This window comes from Arvicanthis niloticus, chromosome 17 (genome assembly GCF_011762505.2).
Source record: "Arvicanthis niloticus isolate mArvNil1 chromosome 17, mArvNil1.pat.X, whole genome shotgun sequence".
In the NCBI taxonomy this organism is placed as follows: Eukaryota; Metazoa; Chordata; class Mammalia; order Rodentia; family Muridae; genus Arvicanthis; species Arvicanthis niloticus.
In genome coordinates, this window is record NC_047674.1 from 6852378 (window position 1) to 6867544 (window position 15167).

A 15167-nucleotide genomic window follows, 5' to 3' on the forward strand; every position below is an offset into this window, starting at 1 on the left:
TTTTAATAGCTCAATAGTATTCCATTGCGTTAATGAACCTCACTTTTTGTATCTATTTTTCTGTTGAGGGACATCTGAGTTGCTTCCAGTTTCTGGCTATTACAAATAAAGCTGCTATGAACATAGTGGAGCATATGTCATTGTGGTATGGTAGAACATCTTTTGGGTACATGCTTAGGAGTGGTATAGTTGGGTCTTCAGGTAGAACTATTTCCAATTTTCTGAGAAACTGCCAGATTGTTTTCAAGAGTAATTTTACCAGCTTGTAGTCCCACCAACAATGGAGTGTTTCCATTTCTTACATCCTCACTTGCATGTGCTGACACTTGAGTTTTTGATCTTAGCCATTCTGACTGGTGAAATGTGGGATCCCAGGGTTGTTTTTATTTGTATTTCCCTGATGATTAAGCACTTGAATGTTTTTTTTTTAAGTGCCTCTCAGCCATTAAAGGTTCCTCTGTTGATAATTCTCTGTTTATCTCTGTACCCATTTTTTGATTGGGTTATTTGGTGTTCGAAATCTAACTTTGAGAATTCTTTATATTTTGGATATTAGCCGTCTGCCAAATGTTGGGTTAGGAAAGATCTTTCCCAATCTGTAGGCTGCAGTTTTGTTCAATTGACCTTGTCCTTTCCTGTACAGAAGCTTGTCAGAATCATGAGGTCCCATATATTAATTCTTGACCTTATTGCCTAAGCCACTGATGTTCTGTTCAGGAAATTTTCTCCTGTGCCAATATGGTCAGGCTATTTCCCACTTTCTTTTCTATTAGATTCATTGTGTCTGGGTTTATGTTGAGGTCTTTGATCCATTTAAACTTGAGTTTTTTTCAGTGTGATAAATATGTATCTATTTACATTCTTCTACATGCACACATCCAGTTAGATCAGCACCATTTATTGAAGATGGTCTCCCCTTTTCATTGTATGGTTTTGGTTTCTTTACCAAAAATCAAATCTCTGTAGGGCTGTGCATTTATTTCTGAGTCTTTGATTTGATTCCATTAATCCACATGTCTGTTTCTATACCAATACCATGCAGTTTTTATTACTATTGCTCTGTAGTACAGCTTTAGGTCAGGAATGGTGATACCTCCAGAAGTTCTTTTACTGTTCAGGAACATTTTGGCTATCCTGGGTTTTTTGGTTTTCTATATGAAGTTAATTTTTTTTCTTTCTATCTTTGTGAAGAATTATGTTGATATATTGACAGGGATAGAAATTGAGTATGTAGATTATTTATGGTAAGATGACCATTTTTACTAGCTTAATCCTACCAATCCATGATCAAGAAAGATTTTTCCATCTTCTGATATTGTTCTCAACTCCTTTTTCAGAGACTCGAAGTTCTTTTTATACAGGTCGTTCACTTGATTGGTTAGAGTTACATCAAGTTATTTTATGTAATTTGTGGCTATTGTGAAGGGTACTGCTTCCCTAACTTCTTTCTCAGCCCATTTATCACTGGTGCAGAGGAAGGCCACTGATTGTTTGAGTTTGTTTTGTATCCAGCCCCTTTAATGAAGGTGTTTATCAACTGTAATAGTTCTCTGGTAGAACTTTTGAGGTCATCTATGTATACTACCATAATATCTGCAAATAGCGATACTTTGACTGCTTCCTTTCCAATTTGTATCCCCTTCATTGTTTTATTTGTCTTATTGCTCTAGAAATACTTCAAGTATTATGTTAAAGAGATATGAATAGAGTTAATAGCATTGCCTTGTCCCTGATTAAAGTAGTGAAAATGCTTTCAGGTTCTCTCTATTTAATTTTATGTTGACTATTGGCTGGCTGTTCATTGTCTTTATTGTGTTTGGGTATGCCCCTTGTATCCTTGCTCTCTATAAGACTTTTTATCATGAAGGGGTGTTATATTTTGTCACAAACTTTTTCAGCATCTAAATAAGATGACCATGTGTGGGGTTTTGTGTATTTATTTGTTTGTTTTGTTTATATAGAGGATTATGTTGATGGATTTTTATATGTTGAACCATGCCTGAATCCCTGGGATGTAGCCTACTTGATCATAGTGGATGATGCTTTTAATGTGTTCTTGGATTGGGTTTGCAAGTATTTTATTGACTATTTTTACATTGATGTTCATAAAAGAAATTGGTCTGAAATTCTATTTTTTGTTGAGTCTTTGTGTGATTTAGAAATTAAGGTGACTGTGGCATTATAGAATGAGTTTGGCAGTGTTCTTTTTGTTTCTATTTTGTGGAATAGTTTGAGGAATATTGGTAATAGTCCTTCTTTGAAAGTATGGTAGAATTCTGCACTAAAACCATTTGACTCAGTGCTGATTTTGGTTGGGAGATTTTTAATGACTGCTTCTGTTTCCTTAGGGGTTATATGACAATTCATATGGTTTGGCTGATCTTGATTTAGCTTTGGTAATTGCTATCTGTCTAGAACATCACCCATTTCCGATTATTGGAATGCAGAATTTTGAAGTAAGACCTAATGATTCTTTGCATTTTCTCATTCGTTATGTCTCCTTTTTCATTTCTAATTTTGTTCATTTGGGTACTGTCTCTCTTCCTTTTAGCTAATTTGGTTAAGGGTTTGTCTATCTTGTTGATTTTTATCAAAGAACCAGCTCTTGATTTTCTTGATTCTTTGTATTGTTCCCTTTGTTTAATATTGATTGATTTCAGTCCTAAATTTGATTATATCCTGCTATCTACTCCAACTGGGTGTGTTTGCTTCTTTTTTTTCCTAGAGCATTCAGATGAACTTATAATTTGATAGTATGAGAACCTTACAATTCAATTATGAGGGCACTTATTGCTATGAAATTTCCTTTAAGCAATGCTTTTATAGTATTCCATATGTTTGAGTATGTTGTGCCCTTATTTTCATTAAATTATAGAAAGTCTTTATTTTATTTCTTTATTTCTTCCCTGACTCAGTAATCATTGAGTAAAGAGTTGTTTAGTTTAGATGAATATGTAAGCTTTTTGTTATTTCTGTTGTTGTTGAAGTCCAGCTAAATCTATGGTGATCTGATAAGATGCATGGCATTATTTCAATATTTTTGTATCTCTTGAGGTTTGCATTGTGACTAACAATATGGTCAACTTTGGAGAAAATTCCATGAAGTGCTGAGAAGACGTTATATTCTTTTGTGATTGGAGTGAATGTTCTATAGATATCTGTTAGGTTCATTTGAATCATAACCTCTGTTAGTTTCATATTTCTCTTTTTAATTTCTGTCTTGATGGCCTGTTCATTGGTGAAAGTGGGTATTTAGGTCATGTACTATTAATCTATAGGGCACAATGTATTATTTAAGCTTTAGTGATGTTTCTTTTATGAATATGGGTATGCTTGCATTTGAGGCATAGATGTTTAGAATTAAGATGTCCTGTTGGTGTATTTTTCCCTTTGATGAGTATGAAGTCTAATTTCCTGTCTATTTTGATTTTTTTGGTTGAAATTCTATTTTATTAGATATTAGAATGGCTAGTCTAGCTTGATTCTTGGACCCTTTTGCTTGGAAAACTTTTACAGCCCTTTATACTGAGATAATTACTATCTTTGTTGCTAAGATATGTTTCTTGTACCTAGCAGACTGATGTATTCTGCTTATGCCAGTGTCTCTTTACTGAGGAATTGAGTCCATTGAAGCTAGGAGATATTAATGTACAGTGATTGTTATTTTCTATTATTTTGATGTTAGTGATAGTGTGTGTGTTTCTCTTCTATTGGCTTTAATATAATAAAATTATTTATTTATTTTGTTTTCTTGAATATAGTTATCCTCATTGGGTTGGAGTTTTCCTTGTAGTATTTTCTGTAGTGCTGGTTTAGTGGAGAGGTATTGTTTAAATTTGATTTTTGTCATGAAATATCTTGGGATTTCCATCTATGGTTCTTGAAGGTTTTGCTAGGTACAGTAGTCTAGGCTGACATCAGTGGTCTCTTAGGGTCTGTAAGACCTCTGTCCAAGCTCTTCTAGCTTTGAGAGTCTCAGATGAAAAATTAGGTGTAATTCTTTAGGTTAGGGAAATTTTCTTTTATGATTTTATTCAAGATGTTTTCTGGGTCTTTGAACTTGGACTCTTCTTCTGATGCTATGCCTATTAATCTTTGATTTGGTCTTTTCATAGTGCCCCAAATTTTCTGGATGTTTATGTCATGAACTTTTCAGATCTTGCATTTTCTTTGACTGATGCATTCATTTCTTCTATCAAATCGTCTACATCTGAGATTCATCTATTTCCTATATTCTGTTAGTGATGCTTACATTCTCGTTTCTGTTCTCCTTCCTAGGTTTCCTGTCTCCAGGATACCCTCAGTTTGAGCTTTCCTTATTTCTTCTATTGCCATTTTCAAGTATTGGACAGTTGTATTTATATTCTTCACCTATTTGATTATATTTTCCTATATTTCCTTATATTTATTTGCTTCATTTTTTAATGCCTCTACCTGTTTTAATGTATTTCCTTAAGGGATATATTTATGACCCCTTTAAAGGCCTCTGTCATCTTTATAAGATTGGATTGAAGATCCTCTTCTTGTGCTTTAATTTTATTAGTATATCCAGGGTTGTTGTAGCAGGATAGCTGGGCTCAAGTGATGCTATATTGCCTTGGTTCCTGTATATTGTGTTCTTATGCTGTCTTCCAGGCATCTGGTTTTCACTGGTGTTGTATGGAAAATTCTGATAGCAACAGGACTTCTCTGGAAGTTTTGGTGAGCCATGGAACAGACAATGGAGATCAGGGTACCTATTCTGTTGGCTATGCCTCAAGCAGACACCACTCTGCAGGCTGTGTCATGGGTGAACTGTACTCTGCAGACACAGATGGGGTCACTGTGGGATCCAATTAGGATTGGTGGTCAGAAAAATTCTAAGCTGATCAGTTTTGTGGACCCCAAAAGTTTCTATGGGGAAACAGGATGTTCTTGGAAACCCCAAAGTCTCCTATGGACCAGGGAGAAAGAACAGAGCTAGAAAATGGTGCTCTGGGTACCACATGCTTCACTTGCTTCTGCTGACTGTCCTAGGTGAACCAGTTGGGGTGGCACAGATTTTTTTAAGATTTATTAATGTATATGAATATTTTGCCTGGATGAAGATATGAGCACCATGTGAATTTTGAGATCAGAAGAAAGTACAGATACCCTGGACTGGATCATAACTTGGGGTTATGATCCACAATCCGGATGCTGAGAAATAAACTCAGGTCTCTCATCTCTTCTTCTCCTCTTTCCTCTCCTCTCCCTCCTCCCTCTCCCCTCCTGTCTGTCCACCCACTCTCTCTCTCTCTCTCTCTCTCTCTCTCTCTCTCTCTCTCTCTCTCTCTCTCTCTCTAGCTCTCTCTCTGTGTCATATTTTATTTTAGTTAAAGTATACCATAACCAAAATGAAAAGTCAAGTATTATATGTTGTTTCCTTTATCTAGACTTTAATAAAACATAGAGTAAAGAAGAGGAGCTGGAAAGAGTGAGTGAAAACGCCAGCAAAGGACCTGGCCTGCTGAGTAGGTGAAAACTGAACATTATTTTGCAGTGTCTAGTTTTTAAGAAGTTTTGTAACTACGTTCTTTAAAATTTGAAATCAATTTTCAAAGAAATCTTAAATTCATGAGTTTCCAATAAATTAATATTAAGAAGGTATTATTTAAATCTACCTTCTCTATGATCACTGCAACGCTAATTTTAATTCCACAGAACTTGATGATCTTCTTCTGCACCTGGGAACACAAGATTCTAAACTGGTTCATGGTGCAACGCTTGGCAGAGAAACAGGGGAGGGTAGCGCTCAGGTGATTACAGCTGGCATCACATAGTCTTGCTTTGTAATAAATTATATGACTTTGCCTCTCTTTGTCACAGTCATCCACATACTGCTGATAAATTTGAATATTTGTAAATTGTTTAATCATACCAATGTTTCTGTGCATACTTTTTGACTGCTTTGCATAATTAATTGGCCAAGCTGACCATTAGAGACTTGCCATTTCATCAGCTTTCATTTCTCTCATCTTTTATAGTGACTTTCAGGCTCAGCATTTGTCCTTACCATGACTGTTAAAACGAGCTCTTCTACAATAGTTTGTTTCTTTCTTCAAAGAAACTGAAGATCATACTCCAAATGTACTTTTCAAATTGGCTTCCTAGGCAGGACACAGCAAACTGATACAAACATATTTGCTTAACCAACACAATTTCACTTCATGAAAACATTAAACATGGGACTTAGCAGGCTAAAATCAGAGACTGATTTTTAAAAAAAAAAATTATTGGTTTTTTATAAATTTCACATCATGTACCCTAATCTCATATACAACTTCCCCTCCAAAAATACCTAGCTGCCACCCTTCCAACTCCTCCCCAACAAGGAAAAAAATCTCACTGTGGAAGGTTTAGTGTGTTACCATGTGTCTAACAGTACATACTTTTGTCCATACTTCTTCGCTTGCAAATATTCATTGTAATGAGTCGCTGGTCTGGTATGAGGCCTCTGACTTCTACCACACTACTGTCAAATTGGAGCCTCACTAGGACTCCTATTGGGTATCCTGTTGTTGCCCCGTGGCATGCAGATCCTGTAGTTTTGGATCTGTGTACCAGCCTTTCATCCCTAGGATAGGTGCTCCTGTGAGCCAATTCAATCAGAGCCTTGGATCTGGGCCTGAGAGGTATCTGAGCTGGTCAGCCTCCTAGCCTTCCTGGCCTGCCCCAGCTGGCCTATACAATGCCACAACCAGCAAGAGCCAGAGTTAGCTCTCCTGTTCTCATTCCTGCTGGGTTGGCTTATTTATTCCCATATCATCACAGGAACTCTACTGTGTGGCCCAGGCAAGGTACAGGGCCTTCTGTCCAGACTTCTGCAGGCTCTCCAGAGTATAACAGGATCTCCAGAGTGCTGCTCTGATACAGCCAGTTCTCCTACTCTCATGACCCCAGGATCAGCTCTCCTACCAGCCATGGGTTGTGAGGGATGGGGGAGAGGAGGAAGACAACTTTTTCTCCTCTGCACTACAGTACAAAGGGAGGAGTCAGGTTTGTCTCTCCGATAATCCCCATTACCAGCTCAAATATGCAGGGCCAGCTCCCCCATTCTCACAATGTGGAGCAAGCTCACTCATGCCCCCCACCAAAAGATTTAGCTCTGTTGTGCTGCCCAGACCAGCTTCAGGGATTGCTCTTCTAAGTGCTGCAGCAGGTAAGGGCAGGGATAGCTCTCCTGCCAGCTGCAGGTGGGGAGGGCACCTCACCAATGCCACCACACTGCTGACAAGAGGCAAGGCTTTCTCTCCAATGCTCATGCCCCCATGGCAGATTACCAACAAATATATATCAAGGGCCAGCTTTTCTGTGCTGCCCAGGCAAGATGTAAGGCCTGCTCTCCTGAATGCTGTAGTAGGTGAGGGGCCGAGACAGCTGCTGGGCTCTGATATGCTCCGGATGAGCTCTCCTGCCTAGTAGGTGGCAAAGTGAGTGGGCAGACATCTCTCCCTCACATATGACAAAAAGTGGCAGGGTCAGCTCTCCCATGCTCACATACTTGGTGCTCACTCGCCAGTGTCCCTGCTATACAGGTCAGCTCTACTATGTTTCATAAGTGAGGAACAGGGCCTGCTCTCCCAAGTGCTGCAGCTGGAGCAGGACAGGGTAGGTTCTCCTGTTATCATGACCACAGGACCAGTTCTCTTGCATACTGTAGCGGGAAATTTTCCCCACAAGTTGGGAGGAACTAAGGTGGGAGGAGGAAGGAGAGGAAAAGGAAGTGAAGGAGCTAGGATGTAGGGATGTAGGGGGATGGAAAGCCATGGTTGTATGGACAGCAGTCCAGGGTAACAACTTATATCTAGGTTAGTTAATTGGTTAACACCTCTAATTATGTGAGCATCTTATTATTGAGAATTATCAAACATGTAAAGCCTTTGATTAATTTAAGCATTAGAGTCTCATATTCTACTGGGTAACGCATGGATGGCGGGATGGCCTGGGCTCAGCCTAGAGAGAGCGTGGAACATTGGCTCCACATCTCCCACGCTAGTGTCTCATGGGTGCCAGGGCCAGTGTTTCTGGCTGGCCATTTCTAGCTGTGGCGTGTGCATGGCCTCTGGCCGCTTCCAGAGGCACTGCGCTTGGCTTCAGGCTGAGGCGCATGGCAGCCTAAGCTAAGCAGAGACATTGCTACATAGACAGTCGGCTGTCCAGCGGCCTTCTTTAAATAATTACTTCAACAGCATACTTCAGGTGGTAAGGGGGAAGAGGGTATTGCTCCTTCATCCATTCCACTGCACGGGAGATGAGTGGCAGGGGCAGCTTTCTCATGCTCATACCCTCTGGCTGGCTCACCTGCAACTCCTAAGTAATGTGAAGGACCCCACTTTCCTGAGTACTGAAGCTAGCTAGGGTAAGGATCAACTCTGCTGCTATCATGCCCCGAGGGCCAGCTCTCCCAAGATGCCCAAGTGAAAGGTGGAACCAGGTCTGTACAGCTCTCAGACATTGACCTGTTTCTGGGCAGCAGTCCACCCCAGAGACATCTGTCTGGCTTTTCGTGGTACCAGCTTATATTTTCCCTAAGCTAACAATATCTACACAAGCCATTTGCCATCTAAATAACATATACTCAGAGCTTCAGAGATTGTGGTATTGGGATCGTTGAGGGAATTCATCACTGTATTACACTACCTGAACAAATTTTTAATCTCATTCTTTTGAATTTTGGCTATCTTGCCCACACTACACTACAAAAAGTGGGAGTTTAAATTTTCTAGAAAGGCTGGAAGCTGTTGGAGAAGTATCAGCTCATAGAGAAATTCATACCTGCAATGACATAAGAAATTAACCATATTACTTTATCTTCAGTGCCCTCATTTTTTTTTGCTTCCAACCCAACTGATTACAAATATATAAATATTATCCTGTACTCACAGATAATGCAATGAATACAAACTAAAGTCACTTTCTTTAAGGCCAACATCCTTTTCATTGATGCCTCGTGTCTGCTTTTGCATGATTTTTTCTGGATTTTCTAACATTTCCACAGAATTTATACCTAGACATTTTCTGTAATCTCTCATAATCTTTGCTATGCATGGTTTTATTGTTCTGCCTAATTGTCTGGTTTTAAATGTAATATCTGAGTAGTGCCCTCAATATGGTATATGGATATGCTCTCTATTTAGGACACTAAACAAAATCACAAGCTCCCAACTCATTTATCTTTTAGGTGGTATTTCTATGAGGAAACAGGCATACCTCTCACAGAGTAACCTGAAGGAGATTTTCACAAAGAGTTTACTCGACAGTATTTCAGATACACAAGTCACTGAGATGACCCATGGCGAGGAAATGTAAAGCTTGTGATCAAGCAGAATCAGTTCTTCAAAGCATACAAAGAACAAAAGCTGTTGGTGATTACCAGTTCTGAATGTCCACTATTATGATGCCAAAATACATGGCCCTCTTTGTGATAAGAATACGCTTCCCTCTGATGAACCACCATCATGAATATAACAGCGCAGCTCATGCAGAGAAGCAACTGCTGAGCATTACAAAGATCAGTCCCAAATACCCAGCATTCCTGACACTATACTTCATATATTCCTGAAAAAATAAAGTTGCTCTTCCCCAAAGAACCATAATCACTTCATACCTTCATATTTGGATTAATGTTTCTTATCGTTATGAATTTACATGCCTTCTGATACTTGACTCAACTTCGACCTCAGAAACTAAGCGAATGGTTTGTCTTTGTGAGAAGCCATGTGACTGACATTGAAGATATATAGAAAGTGAAAATTTGTATTCATAATATAGCCTCTCACCCCTACAACTAAATACAACTATACTTTACCCCGATTATTCAAGACACAAACAATTTATATATATTTTTGCTTGGAAAACTTTACTATCTCTAAAATATTTGGGGAAATATCTTTTCATTGTCAATAAACATGATGCCATAAACTTGGAAATTTCAATATCTAGAACATTTGCCTAGGTTTATCTCCTGAAGATCTGAATTAAGCTTAATTGAATTAGTCACTGTCTGTTGCACAACTTGAATTGCCACATTCTGAGTAGGACTCTGACCATATGGAATATGTGCACATGAGCCACAATACATACATTTGTGTCCCACTGTACCTTCACTTCTTCAGAAGCTGCATCCTTTCATTAGTCTTGCATTATCTTTCAACCATGATACTAACACAGCTGGCAATTAGATGGCAGTGTTATAGAGGTCTTTCTACATCTTTCCTTGTGTTTGGCAGCTCTCTAACTAAAGATAGGGATTTTTGTCATGTGCTAGCTTTCTCCTGCTGTTAATATCCCCATGAACATATAACCCAGGTGGGTAGAGCTGTTAATCTTCCGTTTTCTCTGTTGATCTGGACAGATCCCTTGTTGGAGTATTCATTGTGAACAAACTCAGAGGACACTATGGCTCCTTGTTGTAATTCTTCTTCTTATATACATAAAGCAATCAGTGAAGCTGTAATCAGTAAATAAAAATTTTAAGTTAGTCCCTACAGAACATATGACTGACTGATTCAGTAATAATTATTGAAGTAAAGTAGATTTGTCACATACTCAGAAATCTGGCAATTCACAAAGGAAAAAATATTTAAATTTTCTGTTCAATTATATAATAATTTTCTTCCATGATGGAGACAGGAGGAAAACAAGATTGAAACTATTTGAAGAGAAAACAGAAAATAAAGATACAAAGGGAAATGAAAGTGGTTGCTTTCCCTGGACAGCCTGAATGTAAGAAAGGCCCCTTTGCTGGGCATAACCCTTCGTTATGTCACTGAACATTGATAAATCTAGCTGTGCCCAACCTGAAACATCACCTCTACTGACTAGAGTTCATGGTGCTGGAAGGTAATTTGCACAGTACCAGAGAAGGAAAAAAGTGATTATCAATATACTGACTAGAGTTCATGGTGCTGGAAGGGACTTTGCACAGTACCAGGGAAGGAGAAAAGTGATCATCAATATCACTCAGATACAAACGTGGCCACCTACGAGTAAGCAACCACTTGTTCATTCGAATTAAGGAATATCCAGGACATGGAAGTCACAACTTTCACTCTTGCTTCAGCATTTTACTTTTGTCTTACAGGGTGTTTATTTTGACCTTTGTTTTACTTTTTGTTTTGTTTGTTTTATTATTCTCATTTTAAGAGAGAGAAAGAGAGAGACAGAGACAGAGAGACAGAACAGAATGTTGAGTAGGTAGTGAGATGTAGAAAATCTGAGAGAAGTTGGAGGAAGAGAAAGAACTCTTCATCTTAATAAAAATGTATCATCTGGAAAAATAAATAACAAAATTAAAAGTTTTTAATAACATCTTTTCTTGGGATAATAATGTAATTTACAGGAGATTGAAGAAAAAGAAGATTTTATCGATATAGTTTTTTAATACTGAGGATTACTGAAACCCATTTGTTGATTTTTTTATATTAAACTAAGAAAGATGAAAGTCAAGGACCTCTCTTTTTTTCCTCATCTTATCTCTAAAAAACAATAAATACGTTGGGTTACACTTCATGTTCAGTTTAGCATATTAACATTTTTCATTACGTTCTTTCTATACATAATTTAGTATTATTTTTAATGAAAGAATGTTGAATTCCCTCCACTTCTTTCTCTGTATCTGTTAAGATCCCATGGTTATTTTCTTTGTTCTTTTACTGTTATAGTTCATGCTTACTGACTTGTGTATGTTGACTCATTCTTGCTTGTCTAGCATAGTTCTCATTCTCTTATCACTTTTGCTCTGCACAGACTAGCTTTATTCAGAGTAATTAATAATGAGAAGAAAATGCTTCTAAATTGAGCACAAAATAAGTTAAATTGTTAATGCATGCAGATGAGTAATGTGCTATGTGGAAATCTAAAGAATACAAAAATAGGAATAGTGAATAAATGCAGTAAAAGTTGAATAAAATTCTTTAGCATTTCTACGTGCAAGTAGTGAACTTGCTGGGAAACAAAAAATAAAATAAAATAAAATAAAGCAACGAAACTAAGCCAGGCATCAGTCCATGCATGCATGTGTGGCCATTACACTAAGGCTAGATAAACTTAAATTTTAGAACAGCCTAAATATAGAAATTGCTAAAGCACATAAAGACACCTTAACTAAAAATTATAATAAAAACAGAAATAAAAGAAATCTCACTTGAAAGATACTTTACTATGTATACAAAAACATAAAAATGAAATAACCTAAAATACTAAAGATATCAGGAAAAAGATATAAAAAATGAAGAAATATTCTATGTTCCTGGATGGAAAAATTAATATAAAATATCCATACTACTAAAATACGACTTAAAATATTCATGCTACTAAAAAAAAAAAAAAAAGCTTTGCGATTCTACATGATTCTCATTCTAATTACCTCGACATAAATAGTTTAAAAGAGTTGTAAAACTTTTTATGGTTCCACAAAAGCTACAAATAACAAAACCATGCTGAAAAAAAGCTAAGATAAAACAAATTGACTCAAACTAAAACCATAAACAACAACATCTACAAACCAAGAAAAATATTAACAGAATCATATGATGACTCAGAACCACCACCGGCAGAAAAACTCGCTCCCCAAAAAATACCACTGCAAATAATAGAATAAGAATATATATATATATATATATATATACATATATATATACATATATATATTATATATATTATATATATATAGTGTATATCTGGATATATACACTATATATGCATATATAATATATATAATATGCAAGAAACATGAAGTACTTAATAACAATAAAACAAATAATTTTATCAAAAATGGAAAAATGTTTTCCAACTACATTCTTCTAGGAGAGAAAGACAAGATTGGTAGACATTTGAAAATTTTATATATATATATATATATATATATATATATATATATATATACTGAGACATTTGAAGTAAATTATAAGTATATATCAATTGATATCTACTTGATTTATGACCTTCAAAACATAAATGTATGTATTAGTAATGACTTTTAGAAATGGCCACCTTTATATAAGGTTGTTGTTACTATAAATCAGTGGATTGGTTGTAAGGAACAATGTAGACATTTCTAAAACAAAACTGATACAGAGTTGTAAAATTAATAACTCTTTTTCTGGGCCTAAACCTAAATAAAAATAACTATGACAACATTTCTGTACTTTCCTGTTCACTGTAGCTTTACTTAAAGGCACTACAATATGGAAGCCACGAGACTGTGGATTAATGTTTGCGTAGATGTTTAACATGTTAGATGTGTGTAGGTGTGTAGTAGGAAACTACATTATTAAATGAAAAAAAAAAAAAGGCCTGTTTGAAACAATAGCTAGAGTTTTATCAGTTATTGTGTTAAATAACCTAGGCCTACAAAGAAATACACAGAATTATCTTAATGCTATATGGATAATAAAAGTATTAAATTCAATGAACTAGACACTATAAAGTAACTTAAGTCATTGAAGAGATGAGGAAGGAAAGGTTACTCTTAGACAAGTTTAGGAGCTTCTGGTATTTTATTCTATAGAAATGTGATTGTGGTTAATAATTTGAATGTCAAAACTGCCAGAAGACATTATTTCAAGTGGTCTCACCACAAAGAAATGGTAGATGTTTTAATACTACGTCAATTTAACAAAATAAAAGCATTCTATTAGTACTGGGTAGTGTTAGGTTCTCCCCTAGGACATATGATGCATCTAGTCACAGGTTCTTAGTTGCTTTAATAGGGGAAGGTACGGACTTCATCTTGGGGTGGGCATTAGATCCAGTTAGTAAGTAGTTGGTTACCACAATAAGGTCAATGCTACTATTGCAGCAGCAGGCATATATTTTCAGGGCAGTAATTGTTGTAATTTGCTTGGTTCACAACTGGTTGAGAATGATTACTATTCTCCTATTAGCATGCATAGCATTTTTCAGCACTGTGAGAGCTAACAGGAGAAGCTTCCGAGTAAATACTAACTTATTTTCTCAAGTTTTGAGACTCAAGTATATCTCATCTACTATCAAAGTGTCTAAACTTTCCATTTCCAAAGGGTAGCCAAGAGTTTTGGCAATATCCTATAATGATTGAGAGTCTATGTGTCTCCATTGAGCAATAATTCAAAAGGATAACTTATTCCTGGCTCTCGGATTTTTATTTCCTACCATATGTAGTTGGAAATATTGTGTTTCCACTATAGCATAAGTATTCAGCCCTCTTTTTATATGTGTGTGTGTACATGCATATGTTTTAGAAAGCTTATGTACTACTTGTAGATTTCCATATAGAGTTTTCCGAAGGCCATTACTGCTCACTGTCCTTCACATTTCCCATGCCAATTTAACACTTCCTGTTCCATTATTCCTCTGTAACTATTTACACTACTGTGATGGGCCATCACTAAATGATTTCACCTTCCCACATGGTTCCTGAATAAATCCCTGACCTCTAAAGGTATTCCAAATTGAGCACATACATTTGAATATTAAAAGGTAACATCAAAAATATTGAACTTCTGACAAGCTTTCATTTCACTCTTGTGTAGGAGTCATGTAAATCTTTTCCATACTGTTCCATTTTAGTATATGATATACTGAAGTACGAAATCAATCAGTACTGTTAAAATGTTTTATTGGACATCTACTATATGCCAGAATCTGACCAGAAAAATACAAACAAATTTTAGATGGCATGATAATTCATATTCACAGAGAATATACAGTATATTAATGGGTCAATAGCAAGACATATAATTTGTGTTTGTGTGTGTGTGTGCATGCGTGTGTGTGTGTGTGTGTGTGTGTGTGTGTGTGTAAGAAACCTTGATTTAAACTTAGCTCACAAGGAAACCAAATTATTAGTAGCAAATGGGAAAAATTTTTTCTTAACCAATACCTAGAGAAAATGGTAAAATAACCACAGCATTTATCAACACACATGCACATTTATTATATGATATATATTATATGATATATAATATATATCATAAATGCATATATAACATGTAATAATACATGTTAAACATACTTAATTTATGTGTATAACTATGAATAAATATTGTGTGAGGAGTGAAGAAGTACTCAACATGAACATATGGAAAACGAGAGCTCCCAGGATCTAAACCACTAGCCTGGGAGCACATAAGGAGGGACCTATGGCTCCAACTGTATATGTAGGG

At 36.4% G+C, this 15167-nt stretch overlaps 1 non-coding gene across 1 annotated transcript; it reads right to left on the minus strand.

Annotated features, from left to right (window-relative positions):
- Nucleotides 1-14489: 14489 nt before the first annotated feature.
- Nucleotides 14490-14597, minus strand: LOC117722814 (U6 spliceosomal RNA). The gene has a single exon (XR_004608583.1). It is a non-coding gene; the product is annotated as a U6 spliceosomal RNA (small nuclear RNA).
- Nucleotides 14598-15167: the final 570 nt, after the last annotated feature.